The 22850-nt window shown below is 33.6% G+C and overlaps 1 protein-coding gene across 1 annotated transcript in view; it reads right to left on the bottom strand.

Moving 5' to 3' along the window:
* LOC124540498 (muscle calcium channel subunit alpha-1-like) overlaps positions 1-22358 on the bottom strand; it is a 65759-nt gene extending 43401 nt beyond the window's left edge. The window contains exon 1 of the mRNA XM_047118119.1: positions 22010-22358. The gene's annotated coding sequence lies outside the window, so the exon portion shown is untranslated. The remainder of the gene's footprint in view (positions 1-22009) is intronic.
* Positions 22359-22850: the final 492 nt, after the last annotated feature.

The raw sequence follows: 22850 nt of genomic DNA, 5'->3' as shown, positions 1-22850 counted from the left end.
CCAGCCATGGGATATCTATAGGCTATCAATTTAGAGGAAGAATCCTATAATTAGATTTAGATGATTACTAAGAAACCGATTATTACGAGATGCTGTTAGAAATCATCGAATCAAAATTTAGCTCGATTGCATAATACTTGCTGAAATGAATCTTCATTGGGAGCGATAAGCAATAAATGTAACGTTTCTATGCTAATAGGTTGGGGAAAAAGTTTCTTCGTATTTTATATGAAAATTCAAAAAGTTATTTTTATAGTTTATTTACATTTGACTAAAGTATGTAGGTGCCATTTTGTTCCATAACCTTTTGCCATCTTGTTGGTAGTGACATGATCCCATTGCTGTAAAAATTTTGGGGCTTCTGATCGAAAAACTGCGACAAGTGGTTTTGGCAGTCCTCTCGTGATGTTAACCTGACACTGCCTAAGGAATTCTGCAGAGACCGAAACAGATGAAAATCTGAAGGTGCAAGGTCAGGACTATACGGCGGATGCATTAATACCTCCCAGCCAAACTCTCGTAATTTTTGTTGAGTGGCTAAAGATATGTGAGGTCTAGCGTTGTCATGGTGAAAAACCACACCCCTTCTGTTGATCAATTCTGGCCGCTTTCTCTCAATTTCTTAATTCAATCTCATCAATTGTTCGCAATACAGTTCTGAATCGATGGTCCTGCCGGGCGATAACAGCTCATAATGAATGATGCCCTTTCAATCCCACCATACACACAGCATTACCTTGTTGCGAGTTAATCCGGGTTTTGCCACAGTCTGTGAAGCTTGACCGGCCTTTGACCACGATCTTTTTCGCACGTTCTAGTCGTATGTGATCCACTTTTCATCACCAGTTATCAGCTTCTTCAAAAATGGTTCGGTTTCATTACGTCGTAATAAAGAATCACAAATAAGTACACGGTTCATTAGGTTTCTTTCAGTGAGTTCATGAGGCACCCATATATCGAGCTTTTTTGTGTACCCAGCTTTATTCAAATGAGTCAAAACCGTTTTGTGGTCAATTGCCAGTTCTTCAGCTACATCGTAACTACTAATATTCCGTTCTTGCTCCACTTTTTCAAAAATGGCATCAATTTTGTCCGTAACAGGGCGACCAGAGCGAGATGCATCTTTGATATCAAAATTTCCGGCTTGAAAACGCTTAAACCAAACTTGCGCTACTCTCATAGATACTGCATTAGGTCCATAAACATCACAAATTTTTTTCGCGGCTTGAGTTGCATTTTTACCTTTTTTATAGTAAAATTTTAAAATGTATCGAATTCCTTCTTTAGATTCACTCATTTTAACAACAACAAACACAAATGAAAATCACACAAATTCCTAATTTGAATTTGGAAGTGCCTTCTTTAAAATTAAAACTTTTTATGATACCAAAACCAGCCAGATACAAATGGTATAGCCAAAGTGATTTTATAACAAGTTCATACATACTATATGCGAAAAGACTTTTTCCCCAACCTAATATTTACGTTTGAAAAAATAATCTGACACATGAGAAACCATTCACTATTATATTAAGAATGTTACTCCATAGAAACAACCTTTACTTGTATTTCATTAGAAATTCATCAAGAAAATTTAAATTTGGAATCTAAATTAATATTCAATATATTATAAATTAGCTGTGCCCGCAACCTTGTACGCGTTTGTATCTAACAAAGAGTGAAAGTCCCGTCGAAATCGGTACAGTCTTTCCAGAGATTAGCTGGAATAAACAGACAAACGAGAGTCGAGTGAGTCGAGATGGCCCAGTGGGTAGAACGCATGCATCTTAACCGATGATTGCAGGTTCAAACCCAGGCAAGCACCGCTGATTCACGTGCTTAATTTGTCTTTATAATTCATCTCGTGCTCAGCGGTGAAGGAAAACATCGTGAGGAAACCTGCATGTGACAAATTTCATAGAAATTCTGCCACATGTGTATTCCACCAACCTGCATTGGAACAGCGTGGTGGAATATGTTCCAAACCCTCTCCTCAAAGGGAGAGGAGGCCTTTAGCCCAGCAGTGGGAATTTACAGGCTGTTGTTGTTGTTGTTGTAAACAGACAAACAGACAAAAATTGTAAAAATATTATTTTAATTTTACAAACAGACACTCCAATTTTATTATATGTGTGGATGACTTAGAAGCGTTAATCATTCCATTGAGCTGACTGCTTCAGGATCTGATAGCCTTTTGCCGAATAGTACAGACTCGATTATCATTAAAATGAGATGACATATGATGCAATAGCGGTATACTGACTGATTTAATACATCCTTTCGGTCATTGACCTGCTGTAAGCGATTATGTTTGAAATACCGATATGAAGACGCATTCCCAGGTGGTATCATTTATTGATATTAAAATAATAACTCAACACATTACTCAAACGCTTTATTAATAGCTGCTTGCACAGTTGAGCCACTACAATAAGAAATTGTAACAAAAAAAAATACTGCCAAAAAAACCCAACGACCAAGTAAATTATGAATAAAATTGGAGCCCATAAATGATTGTATCGCGTAGTTTTTCACCTTTAGGGGTTGTTGGGTATGATATGTTTGTTTAAATTGAAATGGAACCAAACGAGATATAATCTCGTTTGATCCGTATATACATTTTGGTTTGTATATAACAAAAATGATTGTATTTTAAATGGAGTTCTACAATAGCAAACGAAAAAAGAGTTTAATACTTTACGGATTATTCAGTCAAAAATTTCTGATAAGCCCGGAGTTTTGAAAGTTGTCAACATTGTTAACATTGTCAACATTCAAACTGTTCCGAAGCTTTTTAAAAAGCACATAAAACCCGTAGTATTAACAAAGTCCGGAGCTCTAACGTTTTCTATACTTTATGTATTTACCAGCTCAGCTCAGCTGTCGTACAACAATCAAAAATCAAAATCAAAATAAACTTTATTCAAGTGGGATTTTACAAGCACTTTTGAATCGTCATTTAACAATTAAGTGAAGCTACCACCGGTTCGGAAAGTAGATTCTACCGACAAGAACCGGCAAGAAACTCAGTAGTTACTCTTTTTCAACATTTAAAAAAATACAGTCATGTTAGTTAATACAATTATTTAAATTAATATATCTGGAAGTCAACAGGTATTAATTCCACGCTTTTTTATCATCTACAAAATCTTGTATCGTATAATATGCCTTTTTTACCAATGTATTTTTTATAAACGATTTGAATTTACGAGACGGCAAAGTTAAGAATGTAAGTTACATTGACAATGTAAGGAATGGTTTATATTTCTTCCAGTGCCTGTCTATGGATCACTTACCATCAGGAAAACTATTTGCACATCCACCAATACTTTTAATTAAATAAGTTTACTTATGTTTGTACATATTTGTGTGCTATAATATCTTTTCGAGTTGGCTAGTCTCTATCAAGAGTCACTGCTATCGCCAATCAGTCAGGAGAATGTCGTCATCATAAATTAGGGCCAGGATGGAGAAGCGGATAGCGCTTGGATCTGAACCAAAGATTTTACGATTAAATCCAAACAAATACTAATTTGTGTTATATTAATATTATTGACTCGCCTTTCATATCTTGCTCCCAGGTGATGAAAAAAATATATGGAATATACACTGAAAATGGTTAAAAATCCTCCCGAAATAACGTCAAAAAATTATTTAAAAAATATTTTTCAAATCGATTTTTTTACGTTTTTCAATGTGTTAAATTTATCGTCACAGAGATTTGAAATTGTCAATATAAAAAAATACCCATTGAGATATTATCCTGGGTGTCGTAATCCAGAGATAAGCATATCTCCAGTATATAAAAGATTTTGAATTTACGGTCAGAATTCTACCGCTACACAGCAAAGGTAAGTCATTGTTACTATAGCTATATATAGTTCCAAGGACCTGGCATCTTAGTTTAAGAAATATTTGGCTAATTCGCAATGTAAGAAATGTTTGATAATTCTTACAATGTTATTTTAAAAATCATTTTTTGACGATCTATAGTTGTGGATACGTTTCGATCGGGTCTAATCTAGAACATCAGGAAATTGTTAAAATAGATGAAGAAATTTTTTTTAATACATGGATAAAATACCAAAAAGGCAGACACCGAGTCTTATGATACAGAAATCAAAGTAAAGAAAAATAAAATACTTTCCTAGACCTAGATATTTGACTAGAAGTTTCTGGAAGCTTAACAAAAATAACAATACGATTTAATGTTTATTCCGCCCTAATGGTTATTGTGTCAGGCTATTGATTATACAGTACACTAACACGTGCCAACAAGCCCAACGCTGCTGGCACAAGCCTCCTGTTCTATTGAGGTAATGTGAGGTTTGGCTTGTGTCAGACTGATATCTTTTCCTACACGTGTTTTTGATGATTCTAACACATGTAGGTTTCCACATGACCCAAGTAATCCCACGTGAACATTACGTTTTATAAAATGTTTGTCCGTCTGTATGTTCGCAATAATCTCCAAAAGTACTGAATAGATTTTCATACGATTTTCACTAATAGATAGAGGGATTCATAAGGCAGGTTTAAGAATACAATTTATTGACGGTTTTGGGTAAATAAGTTGAAATGCAACGACAATTGTTAAACGTGTCGGAAAAAACAACAATGAAAATAAAAGATAATATAAAAAAATATATTTTGTCCAACCATTCAAACCTGGGGCGGGTCGTTTGTAAGTTAAAATAAGTTATTAAGCACATGAAAATCCTGAAAGCATCGTGAAAATTCCTGTGTTTAAGACACTGTGGCATTTTAGCAACTGTCTGATAAAAGCCTTAAGGTAAATACAAATTGTTCTATCGGGAATCGAAAGTTGAAATCTGTAACCTTCAAAGGTCAGTAACCGCTATCGACAAATATTGTCCACATAAGTTAGTGCTATAGACTTGGATAGAATAGACTGAGCGTCCTTTATTCAGTTCTGAACAAATTGCAGAAATGTGTAAGCCAGATAAAGTGATCGCAAGGCCAGTTAGTATTTTGTTCTTTTATCAGTTAGTTTTTTGTTGAAAGTTTATATTCATTAATATATATATAAAAAAAAATCTATCTTATTATATCAGAATAAAAGTCACTCAGCATGTAAATTCACGGGAATCGCATGCAACAACTTTCAATGCTCATGGGTAGCTGGCTAGAATATATTATCATGTTCATTTTGTTCCATTTTCTATATGTAATGGTTTACATTACTAAAAATTGGGAAATCAGATCGTAAATGGTAGGTAGGTAGAATTCTGACGAGTGGATGGTACCTGTACAAGCGGACTTTCTGTGTTTATATGTTAATATTCACACTGATACATTTAGAGTATTGTGTGTAACATCTAAGTTTATTTAAATTTATTATAACACTAGCAAACAGCCCCAGCTTCGCACGGGTGCAATGATATACCATCACAGTGTAAACCAAAATTATCAGAGTTTCTTTACTAAATTGACGACCTCCGTGGTCGAGTAGTGTGTATACCGGTTTTCATGGGTACTCCACTCCGAGGTCCCGGGTTCGATTCCCGGCCGATTTGATGCTATGTTGTCTTGGATCTGGCCGAGTCGATGTTTATTAATTTTCTATGTCGTCTTGGGTCTGGGTGTTTGTGGTACCGTCGTTACTTCTGATTTTACATAACACAAGTGATTTAGCTTCTTACATTGGGATCAAAGTGACGTATGTGACGTTGTCGAAAATTAAAAAAAAATGTACAACTATTATACGTAAAAACCTTCTTCTCGAATTAAAATCAAAATCCGTTGCGTAGTTTTAAAGATTTATGCATGCATAGGGATATAGGGACAGAGAAAGCGACTTTGTTTTATAGTATGTAATGACATCTTAGCTTATTTAAATTCAATATAACATAATATATTTGAATTTTAACAAGAATTTATTTATGAATGATGTATTGTATCTAGAATGGTTAAAATGTGAGCGCCATAACTCGAAGCGGTTAGCGATAACGCGAGCTCTTAGGTTAATGGAAAGCGATTATCACTTTAACAGTTATTCCCAATAAAACTGACGTAAATGAAGTAGGAAATAGAATTATTGGAAGTAAATAAATATTTATTTATATTTTAAGTTATACTATCAAAAAATAATTTGAAATGAAATTTATCTGCAAGAATTTGGTTACATAAGATCTTACAGTAATTGTGTCCTTATCATATTCAACCGATTTGGTATGCAAATATTATACTATATTACACTGAACCATGCAATCAAACTACACAATTGGAATAATTAAGGCAACCATCATGCCTTGAATAAAATATTTATACAATAAACAAAAATGTCAAAATCTTATAAAAACTGAATATCAATCTAAACAATATTGGAATACATAATATTGGTTTAGAAATAAATAACATGATAAAAAATTATACCAAATTGATAAACTGAAAACATGATAAACGGAACTTTGCTCCCAATGTTGGTAGGATTGGAATTACTTTCAATGTGGATGGACAGTGGCAATTTTATCGTTATTATTAACTACTAGTGTCAAAGGAGTTTCTGAGACTGGCAATAATTGTAAGCAATACAAACAGGAGTAATTTACGAAAAAGATTTTAGTTTAATGGATTTTGCTGTCGAAACGCTTGGCCCTTGTAGTAGTGGTGCAAAAAGCTTCATCAAAAGTATAACACCTCGCCTCATTGCCTCCACTGGTGACAGGAGGGCTGGTTCGTTTATTGCCCAGAGGATCGGAATTGCGATTCAACGGGGAAATGCTGCTAGCATTCTTGCCACCATTCCACGCAAACTGTCATTTCAGTTTATAAAAAATAATGGAGTGCATGGAACACTATAGCACAGTTTCAAAGCGAATATCGCACTTTTGACGTATTGACAAAAAGACGTGTAGCTTCAAATGCCGGGATATTGATCGCTTTTGATTGTGAATTCGCTTTTGTTGCCTCACTATAAAGTTCGTCGTGCTCCATCTGCCTTTTGTTTTGCAATCTGAGAATGTATCAAGTCTATAGAAATAAAAAAAACTAGACCAACGAGGCTTTCCAAGTGGAAAGGATGATGTTTATGTTTTTGAAGTGTCTAGGCATATACCCAAATCATTAATCAAATATAGTAATTACTCATACTCATTATAATCATTTATTTATTTTTAATTTCTGGATAGTAATATTCTAAGAAATTATATAAATGAATCAGATTGGTTGCAAAAACTTTTTATAAATTTTGTGTCAGTTTCTAAAACATTTTTTCTTAACAAAGTTTATATACGTTTTAAATTAAAGCGATTATGTGTAAATAAAAACTACTTGATTTTCAAATTATGTAAAATTCTGGTTCACTATTCGTTTATCCTATATATAGTTAAATTAGAGGTAGGGTTTTAAACAAGCCCATTTACGTAGATACCCACACATCAGACATACCGCCAAACAGTAATGCTTTAAAAATATAGTGATCCAGCTAGAATGGTGAGTAAGTCAGTGTAACAACAGGCACAAGATTTGTAATATCTTAGCTCTCAAGGTTTGATATTGATATTTCATACAGTGCTAATGGGGATTGTGACCACTTATCATCAGCTGACATATTGGCCGATACGACGATATATCTTAAAACAAAAAAAAAAAATACAATTATAAGATGTGAGAAAAGTACACAAACTTGAAAGTTGTTTTACTAGTGACCCATCCCGACTTCACAAGGATAGACATAAGTTTTTCTTATATACTTTTTTTTGTTGCTTTATTCCAACATGTTTAACAAGGTATACAATAACCTTAATAAATTATATACCTAAACCTTCCCTATAAACTCCTCTGTCTATTTATGAAAACCGCATGAAAATCCGTTTTGTAGTTTTAGAGTCTATCGCAAACATACAGACAGACGCGGTTGGGGGTCTTTGTTTTATAGTATGTAATGATTTCGACTATACAAGAAATTATTCATACCCTAAGTACACGATGTTTTTCGTAACGCTAAAATTAAAATAAAAGTCTTATACTGGCGATCGTTAAAACTAATTTGGTATGGAATTGGAGTGTCATAAACAGACGAATCGGGGTCAGGGGGCCTGTATTTATAGATTTATTGCATTCCTCTTATAGTAAAACAGGCGTGGTTATTTTTGGAGCGTTTTGAAGTTACCATTGGCTTCGATTGGGGCTGATGTATGTATTGCTTCCTTATTGGAATTTCCTGTACTATTATACCCTCTTAAGTACTCGACTGTATCTTTGGCCCAGTAGATATAAGGTGACAAGGGCTTTTTTTATGGTATAGGTTGGCGGACGAGCACATGGACCACCTGATGGTAAGTGGTTACCATCACCCGCTGACGCTGTAAGAAATATTAACTATTCCTTACATCGTCAATGTGCCACTAACCTTGAGAACTAAGATGTTATGTCCCTTGTGCCTGTAGTTACACTGGCTGACTCACCCTTCAAAACGGAACACAACAATACTGAGTAATATTATTTGGCGGTAGAATAACTGATGAGTGGGTGGTACCTACCCAGACGGACTTGCACAAAGCCCTAAAACCAAGTAATGCTGATTAAAAATTTTGGTTTTTTCGGTACATATTTTAAGCAACATCCCGGAGTCAGAATTTTATAGCCTATTCCCATGGAAGAAGAAGAAGAAGATAAACAATCCTTAAATTTACGTATTTCATGCGATTCCCTAATGACTCAGCTATATTGAGCAAAATTAACAGTTTATGATTGATATATCATTATTTATAATGCGACACTATCACACTTGACCAGTCATTTACACTTTAATTTTACGTCCAAAATTTCGATAAGAGTTTCGTCTAGTTCAAAACGCCATTTTTCGCAAACTAAGGACTAGCGCGCACTAGTAACTTTTGTCACGGTGACTGTTTCGTCACTCTTGTCGAGTCCATGAATATGTATGGAAGTGCGCGCACGTTACGACGTGACAATTGGATGACATTTGTGTCCGCTAGCGACAAATTTGTCACTCTCGTCGTCAGTCTTGCGCTATCTGCACTTTGACTGCCGACTTTGGCGCGCGCAAATGGCGTCACCATCTATTCAAAACGTAAACATTCGTGAAGATGATACTGATAATGATGTTCTAATAGAAGAATTGGAAAAGAGACCAGCTCTTTATGATAAAAAATTGAAAGAGTATTTAGATATTCACGTGAAAATTAAAGTCTTTTTCTGTCGAGTCTCACGAGTTCACAGAGAACCACCGTCTCTTCGAAATCCATAGTGGCAAATGACACTTCGATTTCGAAAATGTTTTTCCACTGTCTCTATTAATGAGCGCACTCCGCTTTGGAAACGTGACGTGACAGTGACAAACACTTTAAAGTCACCGTGACGAAAGTTACCAGTGCGCGCTAGTTCTTATAGTTATAATTCGCAAAATATCACAGATTTATCAAGCTCTCGACCAATGAGATCACGTTAATTTGCTGTAAAATGTTGTTTATTTGGCTTTTTCCTATTAAGGTTGGAAAAAAGTATATTGTAGGACAAATGAGTACCATATTGTGAAGAAGGTTTTGAGCATGGGAGTTGATGGATATAGAGGAAGGGGACGACCGAAGAAACTATGGATGGATTATGTGAGAGACGACATTGCTGTAAAGAATGTTACTTATGAGATGACGTCAGACAGAGAAGTATAAAAAAAGAAGTCATGCTACGCCGACCCTGAGTAAAATAGGGATAATATCAGGAGGATGGTGATGATGATGATGGTTGGAATAAAGTAGTGTCCATGCGCTAGCTTTGGATAGCTCGTAAAGTCATTTTCTCTGCGCTCTGACCAATTTTTGGTCGTATCGGATTTGACTTCCTATCTGATAATGAGAGAGAGAGGGAAAAGGGGAGAGCACCTGTGTCTAAGCACATACTTGTGTACGGTAATATATCCTACACTGAAACAAAAAAATATATTTTTGAATGTGGAAATATTTCGTAAAATAGTCCAAATGCACCAATCGTTAATTCAGTAGTTACTCATTGCTACTAATTATAATACGAATGCAAACAATCGTAAAATTATTAATTAGCTCAAGTCTACTGGAATTGTCGAGAGAAACTATAGACAGTCGAACGTTTTTCCTTGTTGACATTTCGAAAGGTCGATGACCTACTTTATGGAAAGGCTATGTCGCACGTAACTTTACTGGTGACACGATCAGATTTAGTCACTAATGACCGTCCCGACCTCGTGGGGCTAAAAGATATTCCTAGTTTTATTTACATGATATTTTGTCATCATCAAAATTACGTTGGTACTGTAATTTTTAAAGTTGGTAACATTGGGAAAAAAAATATTGGCGGCAAATTTACGGCTCTCTACTGAAAACGCTGGATCCGGGAGCATTGTTATATATTTTTTTTTTACAAAACTGTAATTTTTTACATTGATTGTTTCACTTCACAAAAAAACAATGAACTTGATTAATTTATTTCGAGAATGATCCAACAACAATTATTTAAGAAACCACTTTAATGTAAGTTAAACAGTAGTACATACATTATTACATTACAAACAAAATTACACAATTAATATTTTCGCACAACGAGAGTCTCTCAAACCTTAATCAAAATTCAAATTCGACCGAATTCCGTGTGACATATGATATTGCACATAGCATAATCAACACATTATTATTCTGCATGAGTATATTTAATAAACTTATATCAGATCATTGACATTTTATTTGACCCTACTCGTCCCGTATAATTATAATTAAAAAAAATACAAAGCATTCTTCTCAGCTTTGAAACCTTCCCAATATATGTAGATTAAGTATAATTGGACGAATACTATATCAACGTGTAGAACAAAAAAAAACTTATTTTTATTAATTAATTATTTAAGGTTTTATTTCATTAAAAGCTTTTATTTATCTTGTAATGTATGTGTGTATGTGCGAGTTGAATCTTGCTATTCAATTTTGAAGCAGATATTTAAACTGATTTGGCTGAAATTTTGTATAAACTTTAAGTTACATACATACAAAATTTCAGCCCACGATAAGCTGCTTTACGTCATTATAATTCCTATATGGTGGAACATTATATAATATATATATAATATAATATAATATGAGACAACATTACTTTGATCCCAATGTAAGCAACTAAAGCACTTGTGTTATGGAAATCAGAAGTAACGACGATACCACAAACACCCAGACCCAAGACAACATAGAAAACTAATGATAATCTACATTGACTCGGCTGGGAATCGAACTCGGAACGTCGGAGTGGCGTACCCATGAAAACCGGTGTACACACCACTCGACCACGGAGGTCGTCAGCATATTCGAGATGGCCGACTAGATATTTTGCACTTCTACAATATAGGTATCAAATGATATTATTTATTAAGAAGTACAAAAGTTCTTTAATATCTAGTATAAAGAAACTCGTTTATATTGTATACGATAATCTTAAGCACGTGACAATTTTAACAGGTGCGTTATAGTCAGTTTATTGAATATTTTTATGGACTATATAATATGCTACGACTCTATGGAGTTGCTGCCACGGAACATCTGGTAAATTTTTGCCAATAATTCCAAATCTTTATTAAAAATGTAGTCTACCTAGGAAAAAGTAAAAGTAATAGCTAAATATTATTATCTACTGAATAAGTTGGATAATTCTACCTTTCTTTTGGAGAGAAGACTTTAGAGTTCCAATGCGGGTTGGCAGACACAGTGATCAGTTCATATTAACATAACGTGATCTCTATATAAGACTGATTTCACGCGCGTTTGAAAAAAGCGTGGGAAAAAAGTTTTTTGTTCCGTTTTAGTATATTACCATATAAGTACGTTATATGTATATACATATATATTAAAAAAAGCGAGACACACCGATTTGATTTTAGGTAGTATTTTAATATGAATATAACTTATAATTTTTACATAATAAGCCTATACCGTCTGCAAAGTTTGCTCGAAAAATTATTAAAAAAGTTAGACATTCAATTAGTGCAAAAGTCCTTAAGTGATTCATAAGCAAGTTTATTGAAAGAATAAAAACAGTTACTTAAGAGTTTTCTTTTAATTAACTCGACATCTCGGATCACTTTGAATCGATAAGATTTCGTAACGTGATATCGGATTCAACGGAGCGAATTCAAGTAGGTATTAATAGTATGTTAGTATTAATGCTGCGTCTCCACGTTACAAAGAACATTATCTTTTGTTATTTTTTATATATATTATCTAATTAAACAACTGTTATTATAGAACATGTGAGGCTGTTTTTATTTTGACAAATTTTCCTGTTCTGCTTATTTTTAAGATTGTTTTTACGATGTAGGTAGATGAGCAAATGAATTACCTGGTGTTGAGTGGTCACCACCATCCATATAAAATCCCGGTTGCTGAATTTCACCTTCGGTATCGCATCAAAATTTCAAGTTTCATATCAACAGCATGATTTTAAGGTATTTTCTGTTTTTCACAACCACTTCTTCACACTAATACGACTTGGTGAGCTTCAAGAAAAGAGCATACAAGTTTCTTAAAGGCTGATGTCCATGAGGGGTAGTAATAACTTTCCAACAGATGAGCCTTCTGCTACTTTGCAACATATATGAATAAAAAAAACGAGCGCTGTTATGAATATTCGACGCCTCATGTTCCGCGTGTCTGTGGTTACACAGACTCACTCGCCCTTTAAAATGGAACACAAAAATACTGAGTTCTACTATTTGACGATAGAATATATAATGAGTAAATGGTACATACCCAGAAGGGCTTGCACCAAGCCTTATTACCAAGTAACGCTACTTTTTCGGAAAACTTGCACAATTTTGCTCAGTTACGCTCTGAACTTTTGCGCACATTCGAGCAAAACAATTTAATAATAGAATGCAAATATGTATAGAAAAAAATTAAAATGCATTGTTTACGGTTTGTCATACTATTATAAATAAATATAGAACATTGTGTTATAAATATTTAGTTCTAAGGCAAAAGATATGTCAATCAACGCGTCTGTGGTCAAATCAAATTTAGTTTAACTAATCAGGAAAGAAAATATAGGTTACCTCTGTGTATTATAGGAACTTGAAAACTTTTTTTAAATATTTATATTGAAATATACTACAAATGATAAAGGTAGAAATCTCTAATTCTTATGAAAATATGACTAAAATTATACTGCTAATAGAACACGTGAATCATACCTGGAGCTCGCGAGTTCAAATCAAATCTTACCATCATTAATTACATTAAGAGCCGAGATCGACCAGTGGCCAGAACGCTTGCATCTTAACAGATGCTTGCGGGTTCAAACCCAGGCAAGCGCCACACCACGCTCGGCGGTGACGGTAAACATCGTGAGGAAACCTGCATGTATATAATTTCATCGAAATTTTGCCACATGTGCATTCTCCTTAAACCTTCTCCTTAAGGGGAGAGGAGGCCTTAGCCGAGCGGTGAGAAATTTACAGACTTTTAATGTATATAGTATGTACGTGGTTAATTTGTATTCATAATTGATCATTTGGAAAATAATACGATTAATGTAATTCTTCCAGGTGTTAGCTTCAAATTTTCTCCTTAACTCAGAATTAAAACACGATATTATACGGTACTAACAACCCGCCCCGGCTTCGCACGGGTGCAATGATATAACATCACAGTGGAAACTTCTAAAATTATCAGTGTTTCTTTACTAAATTGTCCATGTATTATATAAGTACTAGTATGTATATATAAGTACTAGTAGTCGCCCTTCGGCTTTGCTAGCGTTTTAGGATGTGGATTGTCATGTGTTAGGCGAAAAAGTAGCCTATATCCCATTAGAAACTTCTACAATTATCATCAGTCTTTCTTTACTATATTGTCCATGTATTGTACACAAAAACCTTCTCCAATAACTCTGTCTATTAAAAACGCATCATAAAGCGTTGCGTAGTTTAAAGATTTAAGCATACATAGGGATATAGGGAGAGACAGCGATTGTTTTATACTATGTGGTGATATTTGACGACCTCCATGGTCGTGTGGTGTGTACACCGGTTTTCATGGGTACGCCACTCTGAGGCCCGGGTTCGATTCCCGGCCGAGTCGATGTGGATTAGCATTAGTTTTCTATGTTGTCTTGGGTCTGGGTGTTTGTGGTACCGTCGTTACTTCTGATTTCCATAACACAAGTGCTTCAGCTACTTACATTGGGATCAGAGTAATGTATGTGATGTTGTCTCATTTTTATTTATTTATTATATTTTAGGTTTGGTATTATAGAATAATAGCTGTTGTGTGGGTGGTATTTGATTAGTAATTATTGTTCCGTGACAAAATCCAAATCGTTGCCAAATTTCAATTGAAGAAGATATTTATTTCAGTTATTTGGACGCCGTTTGATAATAAAATATAATATCAATTTACAAGTAATTAAGTATGTAAGAGTCGAGGTGGCCCAGTGGTTAGAAAGCGTGCATCTTAACCGATGATTACGGGTTCAAACCCAGGCAAGCACCGCCGATTCATGTGCTTAATTTGTCTTTATAATTCATCTCGTGCTCAGTGGTGAAGGAAAACATCGTGAGGAAACCTGCATGTGACAAATTTCATAGAAATTCTGCCACATGTGTATTCCACCAACCCGCATTGGAACAGCGTGGTGGAATATGTTCCAAAAACCTTCACCGCAAAGGGAGAGCAGGCCTTTAGCCCAGCAGAGGGAATTCACAGGTTGTTGTGACGATAATGTAGTTATATTTATTTTATTTTATTATTACTATTAGATAATATATTAAAATTTAATTTAGCATTATTTATTCTATTACTTTTTACATTTTAATGTGTGAATTGTAATAATAAATTAATAAATAATAGTAATAAAAATAAAATAAAAAGTACAGTAAGTATATTCTTATTATCTATCTATTTATATATGACCCTCATCTCGAATGTGATATCCTCCTCTAGAGCTTGCCATTGGTCTTTATATTGTTCAGTGTTTTCTAGCCAGATACTGATTATAACTTTAAAATTAACCAAATTTAAGGTTATAAAAAAAACTTCGTGTTGGGGGACCGAACGCTATTGTACAAAATAATTATAAGTGTTAGATAAAAGATGAGATAGGTAAGCATGTGACACTAATTAATTAGGAGCGGTCCCCCAACGCGACGTTTTTTTTTTTAATATTAATACATACTTATACATATAGGTACTTTAGGATTAATTTTCTTTTATTATTTTTTACTTTTTAAAGGTAGCTTATGTTTTTTGTGGCGGGGGTTTCTGAAATTTTTAATTTAATTTTTTATTTTATACTTTTTAAAGGTAAACACCCTTAAAATATCTCTGGTTAAGTTGTAAATACGTAGGTTCTTGTCGATTTAAAACATATAAGTTAAGATTACATTTTAAGGTCAATCTTGTTATTTTTTATTTCACTTACTAATGAATATTTTTTGTTTCTTAATTAATTTTTTTTTTTAATAATTTTATTAAGTTACTAATGTTTTTTGTGATGTACAAGTCATGACCTTTCATTTGATACCCCACTTGAGCATATTTGCAGACATTCGGTTTTTCTTCCCCACCTTAAACCCCCCATAACTTTTAAACGGCTAAACCGATTTTCATCAAACATGTCTAAGAACACTCGCCCGTAAAACACCTATAATACAAAAAAAAACAAAATTGAAATCGGTTCATTCGTTCGTGAGCTATGATGCCACAGACAGACAGACACACAGACAGACAGACAGACAGACACGTCAAACTTATAACACCCCTCTTTTTGCGTCGGGGGTTAAAAATAAAATATAATGCTAAAGTTGTCTATGGTGATCAAAAATGAGATAATTATTTACGTACTATAAAATCGATACTAAAAATTACATTACATACAAATATTAATACTAATTACTGTAACAGTATTTTCGTAGTACATGAAAAAAATATTGTAATGCAAGTTTCTTTGCTTAGAACTATTTATTATCTTTTGTTTCAACTCTTCTTGTGTCAATTAAACACCAAGTTCAGTTTCTGCTTTGAAAACTGAGCTACGATCGATACGGAGTCCAATTACGGTAATGCTCAGCTGATAAGATAAGCGTCGCCGGGTAATGTTGCCAGATAAAAGTTTATCATAACATTGTATTAAATACTATTCATAGCGCCTCTATTACGGCTGACCTCAAAATATTTCAAGAAATAAAACACAAAGGAAGTACACCCAGGTTGTCTTTTTAACCGACTTCAAAAAGGAGGAGGTTATCAGTTCGTCTGTATTTCCTTTGAATATAATTAGTAGTAGTAGGTAAGCTTTATAGGAAATACCAATATTTAGCTTAAAGCTTGTGAGTGGGGACAGTGCCCAAGCCCAATAGCCCAAGAGGTCAGAACTGATCTCATGACTAACCCCCTATGGTATTGAAGTAACGATATTAATATAACGACGGCCTCCGTGGTCGAGTGGTATTGAGACCGGTTTTCATGGGTACGCCACTCCGAGGTCCTGGGTTCGATTCCCGGCCGAGTCAAGGTAGATTATCATTAGTTTTCTATGTTGTCTTGGATCTGGGTGTTTGTGGTACCGTCGTTACTTCTGATTTTCCATAACACAAGTGCTTTAGCTACTTACATTGGAATCAGAGTAATGTATGTGATGTTGTCTCATATTTATTATTTATTTATTAACATAAAAAAACATATTCGGTTCATAAATTACTAACTTATTTTTTATACTATAGGCAGACTGGCAATGAGCCACTTGATGGTAAGTAACCATTGTCTATAGACATCAGCGAGGTTTAAAAAGTTAATCAATCCTTAAAACATCTATTTAAATTTGCACCTACGTTGGAAACTAAGATTTTATGTCCCATAATGTTGTCTTAAATTTTCGCGATTATTACATATTGGAATAAAAGTAGTTATAACGGATTTGAATCGCGTATATTAATTATTTTTGACATCCCGACGTTTCGAGCACTTTACAGCGTTCGTGGTCACGGGTAGACTGACCACGTCTATGGGATGTCAAAAATAATTAATATACGCGATTCAAATCCGTTCTAACTACTTTTATTCCAATGTTATGTCTCCTGTGCCAGAAGTTACATAATCTTTTAATCAAAGACACAGCAATACTAAGTAATGGTATTTGGCGGTAAAATATATGAGGATGGTACCTGCCTAGCCTGGTTTATACAAAGTCCTACCGAACAGTAAAACTGTTCTGATGTAATGAAAATAATACGATAAGGTATATTTCGAATGCTTTCTGAGATTCTGTTGTAACAAAGGTTGCCTGAGAGTGATCACTGCTTTAGCAAAAAGGTTGTTGCATCTCATGCAACTTAAACAACACTAAAAAATGCAATAATTATACATTAATCTATACTAATATTATATATGCGAAAGTAACTGTCATTCTATTATTTTCTCGCGGCTAAGCAACTGAATCGATTTTGATGCAATTTTTGCTTGATCTTTGAGGAAGGACTACTATTAGGTTACTTAATACATCTAAAAACTACGACCAATTTATAAGCTTGGCCCCACCCCCAAACAACAGGCATAAACTAGTATATACATACATATATAACTGAGGATATCAATATGTATCTATTAGTCAGTTAATATTATAATCTAGATTTTCTTTCTACGTGCCCATCTCTATAAATTTGTCTAAATTATTTTTCTTCACGGATTGTTCTATAAGAATAGTAATTATTCTTTTATATTCAGTTTTCTTTTTCGGCTATCTGTATTTAGTTTTTTTGCCACATACCTATAAGGAATTATTAAATAAATAAAATAATATGGGTCTATCTTTGAGGAATTGCGTCTGAGATTAATTAATTTCGTTCCCCAATTTATTTCTCTGTTTTTAAATTACTCTACGGCTTCATCTGCAAACAATTTGGTTGCTGTGAAGAGATTGATTATGACTCAACCCACTAAAGTAACTATTGTTTATCAGAAAAAACCTATCGAAGTCACCTACCACTGTTATAAAGAGGTAAAAATTGTTTGTTTGCATGTTGTGGATGATCTCCATAGCAACAACAGCTTGTAAATTTCCCACTGCTGGACTAAAGCCTCTCCCTTTTAAAGAGAAGGTTCGCAACATATTCCACCACGCTGTTCCAATGCGGATTTCGTGGAATACACATGTGGCAGAATTTCTTTGAAATTATACACATGCAACTTTCCTTACGATGTTTTCTTTACCGCTGGCACGGCATCTTAACCGATGATTGCGGGTTCAAACCCAGGCAAGCACCGCTGATTCATGTGCTTAATTTGTCTTTATAATTCATCTCGTGCTCAGCGGTGAAGGAAAACATCGTGAGGTAACCTGCATGTGACAAATTTCATAGAAATTCTGCCACATGTGTATTCCACCAACCCGCATTGGAACAGCGTGGTGGAATTTGTTCCACACCTTCTCCTTAAAGGGAGAGGAGGCCTTTAGCCTAGCAGTGGGAATATACAGGCTGTTGTTGTTGTTACATAATATTATTTTCTTTATTAATAAATTACACTCGTGCGAAGCCGAGGTGGGTCGCTAGTCGTAAATAAAACCCTTAATAGTTCATTTATTATCAGCTTCAAACAAAACACAGTTTTCCATAGCTTAATGTAGTATTTCAAATAAATCATCCCGATACTAGTCATCGAGGTTATCACTACCACCCTCTAAAGCCACCCCCTATTAATATACAGCGAACATACCGACATGACCTACCCTGTATAAATATTTGCTATCTTTTACTAATATTATAAATGTGATAGTTTGTATGTTGTTGTATACTTCGATTGTATCTAGTAAACATTGACTTCAGACATATGGTTTTCATGGGTACGCCACTCCGAAGTCCCGGGTTCGATTCCCAGCCCAGTCGATGTAGAAAAATTTCATTAGTTTTCTATGTTGTCTTGGGTCAGGATGTTAGTGGTACCAATCAGTAGGGTTTTCTTGGCTGACACCGGCTCCAAATGTATCAATAACTATAACTACTATATAACGTATATAATCGTAAATCGACTTTTAAGTAGTCTAATATTTTTCATTTCATTTTACTTAGGAGGACTCTAAAATTGTGTTGAATACGCAATTATTTCTATTACATTTTAGTGCATATTTATTTGTTCTAAAATAGTGTTCTGTTTGAAGTCGGTTTTTTCTTTATTTTAAAATTTTTATTTATACATAACACAAGTGCTTTAGCTACGTACATTGGGATGAAAGTAATGTATGTGATGTCGGCAAATATTTATTATTTATTATTATATACATATACATGGACTATTACATATTAAATCAAAGGAAAAAAAAATATTAACCTGACTTAACCCTTAAACACTCTTCCTAAAACAAGTTGACCCAAACAAAAATTACGTAATTAATTTTGAATAATATTTATTGTTTTTAATCTAAATTTTTATTCCATTTAAATATTCACTGATACCTAAAAAAAATCAAAATCAAAATCAAAATCAAAATAAACTTTATTCAAGTAGGCTTTTATAAGCACTTTTGAATCGTCATTTTACAATTAAGTGAAGCTACCACCGGTTCGGAAAGTAGATTCTACCGAGAAGAACCGGCAAGAAACTCAGTAGTTACTCTTTTTTAACATTTAAAAAATACAGCGTCATGTTAATTAAATACAATTATTACAATTAATGTATCCTGCTTGGAAGTCAACAGGTATTAACTCCACGCTTTTTTATCATCTACAAAATCTTGTATCGAATAGTATGCTTTTTCTACCAATGTATTTTTAACAAACGATTTGAATTTACTAAACGGCAAAGTTAAAAATTTCTGCGGAATTTTATTATAGAAACGGATACCTTGCCCCAAGAAGGATCCATTGACTTTGCGGAGTCGGAAACTTGGCGTTATAAGTTTATCCTTACTTCTAGTGCATATACAATGATTATCACTGATTTTATCAAAGTCATCAATGTTACTGTGAATATACATGATATTGTTGTAAATATATTGCGACGCAACAGTAAGTATTCCTACTCTGTTAAAAACATCCCGAAGAGAGTCTCTAGCTCCAAGATTATAAATAAACCGAATTGCTCTCTTTTGTAAAATAAAGACAGATTCAATATCTGCAGCGTTACCCCAAAGTAATATGCCATATGACATAATACTGTGAAAATAACCAAAATAAACTAAACGAGCGGTATCAATATCAGTTAGTTGTCTAACTTTTCTAACCGCGTATGTTGCGGAGCTGAGTCTTCCTGTTAGGGATGATAAATGAGAAGTCCACTGAAGTCTGGAATCCAATTCTATTCCTAAAAACACCGTAGTATCAGCTACTTCAAGACGGTCACCATTTAAAGATATATTATAATTTTGCTTGCTAACATTAGGTAGGGTAAAAACTACACATTTTGTTTTTTGAGCATTCAAAACTAAATTATTTACCGTAAACCAATTGTGTATCTGTGATAATGCACCGTTCACATCGTCATAGTCATTTTTTTCCTGTCAACCTTAAAAATCAGCGAAGTATCGTCAGCAAACAACACTATATCACAAATACCCTTAACATAGAAAGGAAGATCATTTATATATACTAGGAATAGAAAGGGACCCAAAATTGAACCTTGTGGAACTCCCATTTTTAACGTAGATCCAGAAGACTTTATTCCATTAATGAAAACTTGCTGGATTCTTTGACTTAATTATTATTATACATAATAATTTTTATTATATTAATTGTACTGTTACATATTATTAATGTTATAAATCATATTAATGTACTCATTCATTATAATAGTCATTATTTGGGATGAAATGTAGTTAATCTCTAGTGTTTTTGTGGTATAAAATAATTTTACTGAAATAAATATTGTAATTTGAATTGCATATTGTGGTCATTTTAAATAGTCGGACACTTAATACTAAGTCTTATTATTTTTATTACATCTGCAACTATGTTATGACCCTTAAAAAAGAAAAAGAAATTTAATAAAGCTTTATATTAATTGGTTAATTTAAAGTTTGGAAAATTGACCACTTGATGGTAGGCGACAACCGTAGACAGTGGCATTAACAAATATATCTCTTACACCATCAATGCGATATTAATTTTGGGAAGTGTGATATGTCCCTTGAGCCTGTAGATACTCTGGCTCACTCAATCTTAACCACTTCAAATCAAATCACAAACATACCAAGTATTGATATATGGCGTTAGTATATGTCATGATTGGTTGGTACCCAGGCTTGCACAAAGCCCTATTACACTCAAATCTCCATCTCATTTTATAGAACCAGAGACAAATTCTGATATGATATACGAGTATATGACTGAACTAGAAGTTGCTAGGGTATTTTCCGCATAGAAAACATTTTAGGACTAAAACCCATTCAGACACTTACATACAATACATATACAACCTTACTCCCTAGAAGGGGAGAATTATAGCCTTATATATGTCCTTGATTCAAATTTACTTCATAACAAGTTTCATCAAAATCGATTCAGTAGTTTGTCAGAAGGTAACAGACAGAGTTACTTTCGCATTTATAATATTAGCACAGATTAAATAATAAGATACGAAGAATTTGGTGTTCTTTAAGACGAATTACAAATACTTTCGTTTATAATTAAACACTAAACAGTTACAGATAATTCTCATTTCGATACAAATAACACCCACGTAAACATACCGTCTTGTGTTCCACTATTTGTACATCATTTATATATGTTATACTACTATTTTTTTAAAAATCGAACGCTCAATAATCTCTTGGCACTTATTAGCAAATTAAAAAAAAATTGAAAAAGTTTTTATTCTTTTATATTAATAAATGAATTAAAAAATTGGTTCAATTTATATTGTTCTTTTGTTTTAAATTAAGAACACGTTATCACTGTCGTTTGAATATATTAACAGAAGTATAATCAATCAATTTTATTTATTCTATGGTCAATAAATAAAAAAAAAAAACAAACGATGACAGATATTATCTGTGTCAAATTATAAATATAAAAATAAATACAAACCTCTTATAGCACACAATCCAGTTCACACTTTAACACAGATGATAAAATAATTCACTATCAAAAAAACCGCGAAAACAATTGTCAAGACGTTTCGAGGTCGATACGATATGTCACCGAAATACGAGCTTTCCGTCTGCACTGCCTCTCCTTACTCCGAATACACTATTTTTAAACATTATTCCTTAACATGTTATTTTCCAAATAAGAATTGTATACAAAATATTAAAAAATATATAACAAACACAGGCTGTATAACACGATACTTCAAAATGGAACGCTTGCCGAAAAAAAAATTGTTTTATTTTTAAATTAAGAAGCGCTGGCCGGGCACGCGCGTCCGCGGAAAGCGAAGCTCGAAATTCGAATTTAGGTTAGAATCCGCGGGTTATGGCGTCACGCACACATGCGCAGAACTCGAACGCGAGCACAGTCATAGAATACGCTTTATATAGAAGTAGGATTTTCCTGTGCATGTTTATACATACTGTTGTAAATCACTGCAAATGTGGCGGGTTTTTCTACGATAAACTTTGATATTAATCCTTCACTACAATTTGCTCATACATTTGTTTTGTATCGAGAAATAATGTTATTGTACATAAAACATTTAAATCAAAAATCTCCAAAAGAATATAAATTAAACTTTATATAATATACATATACATTTAAAACTATAATACATTATTGCACTGAGAAATTTTACATCGTAGTTTTATACATGAAATTTTTGTTTACAATGGCGGGCTTATTTTTAAAAGAAATTTCTTCCAGCCAACCCATAGCTGTAAGAGATAGTGTTATATAGCCGGTATAAATAGTGCAACATTAGATACTCTTAGTA

This window comes from Vanessa cardui, chromosome 25 (assembly GCF_905220365.1).
Source record: "Vanessa cardui chromosome 25, ilVanCard2.1, whole genome shotgun sequence".
Classification (NCBI taxonomy): domain Eukaryota; kingdom Metazoa; phylum Arthropoda; class Insecta; order Lepidoptera; family Nymphalidae; genus Vanessa; species Vanessa cardui.
The sequence above is the reverse complement of the archived record's forward strand: the minus strand, read 5'-3'. Positions and strand labels throughout refer to the sequence as shown.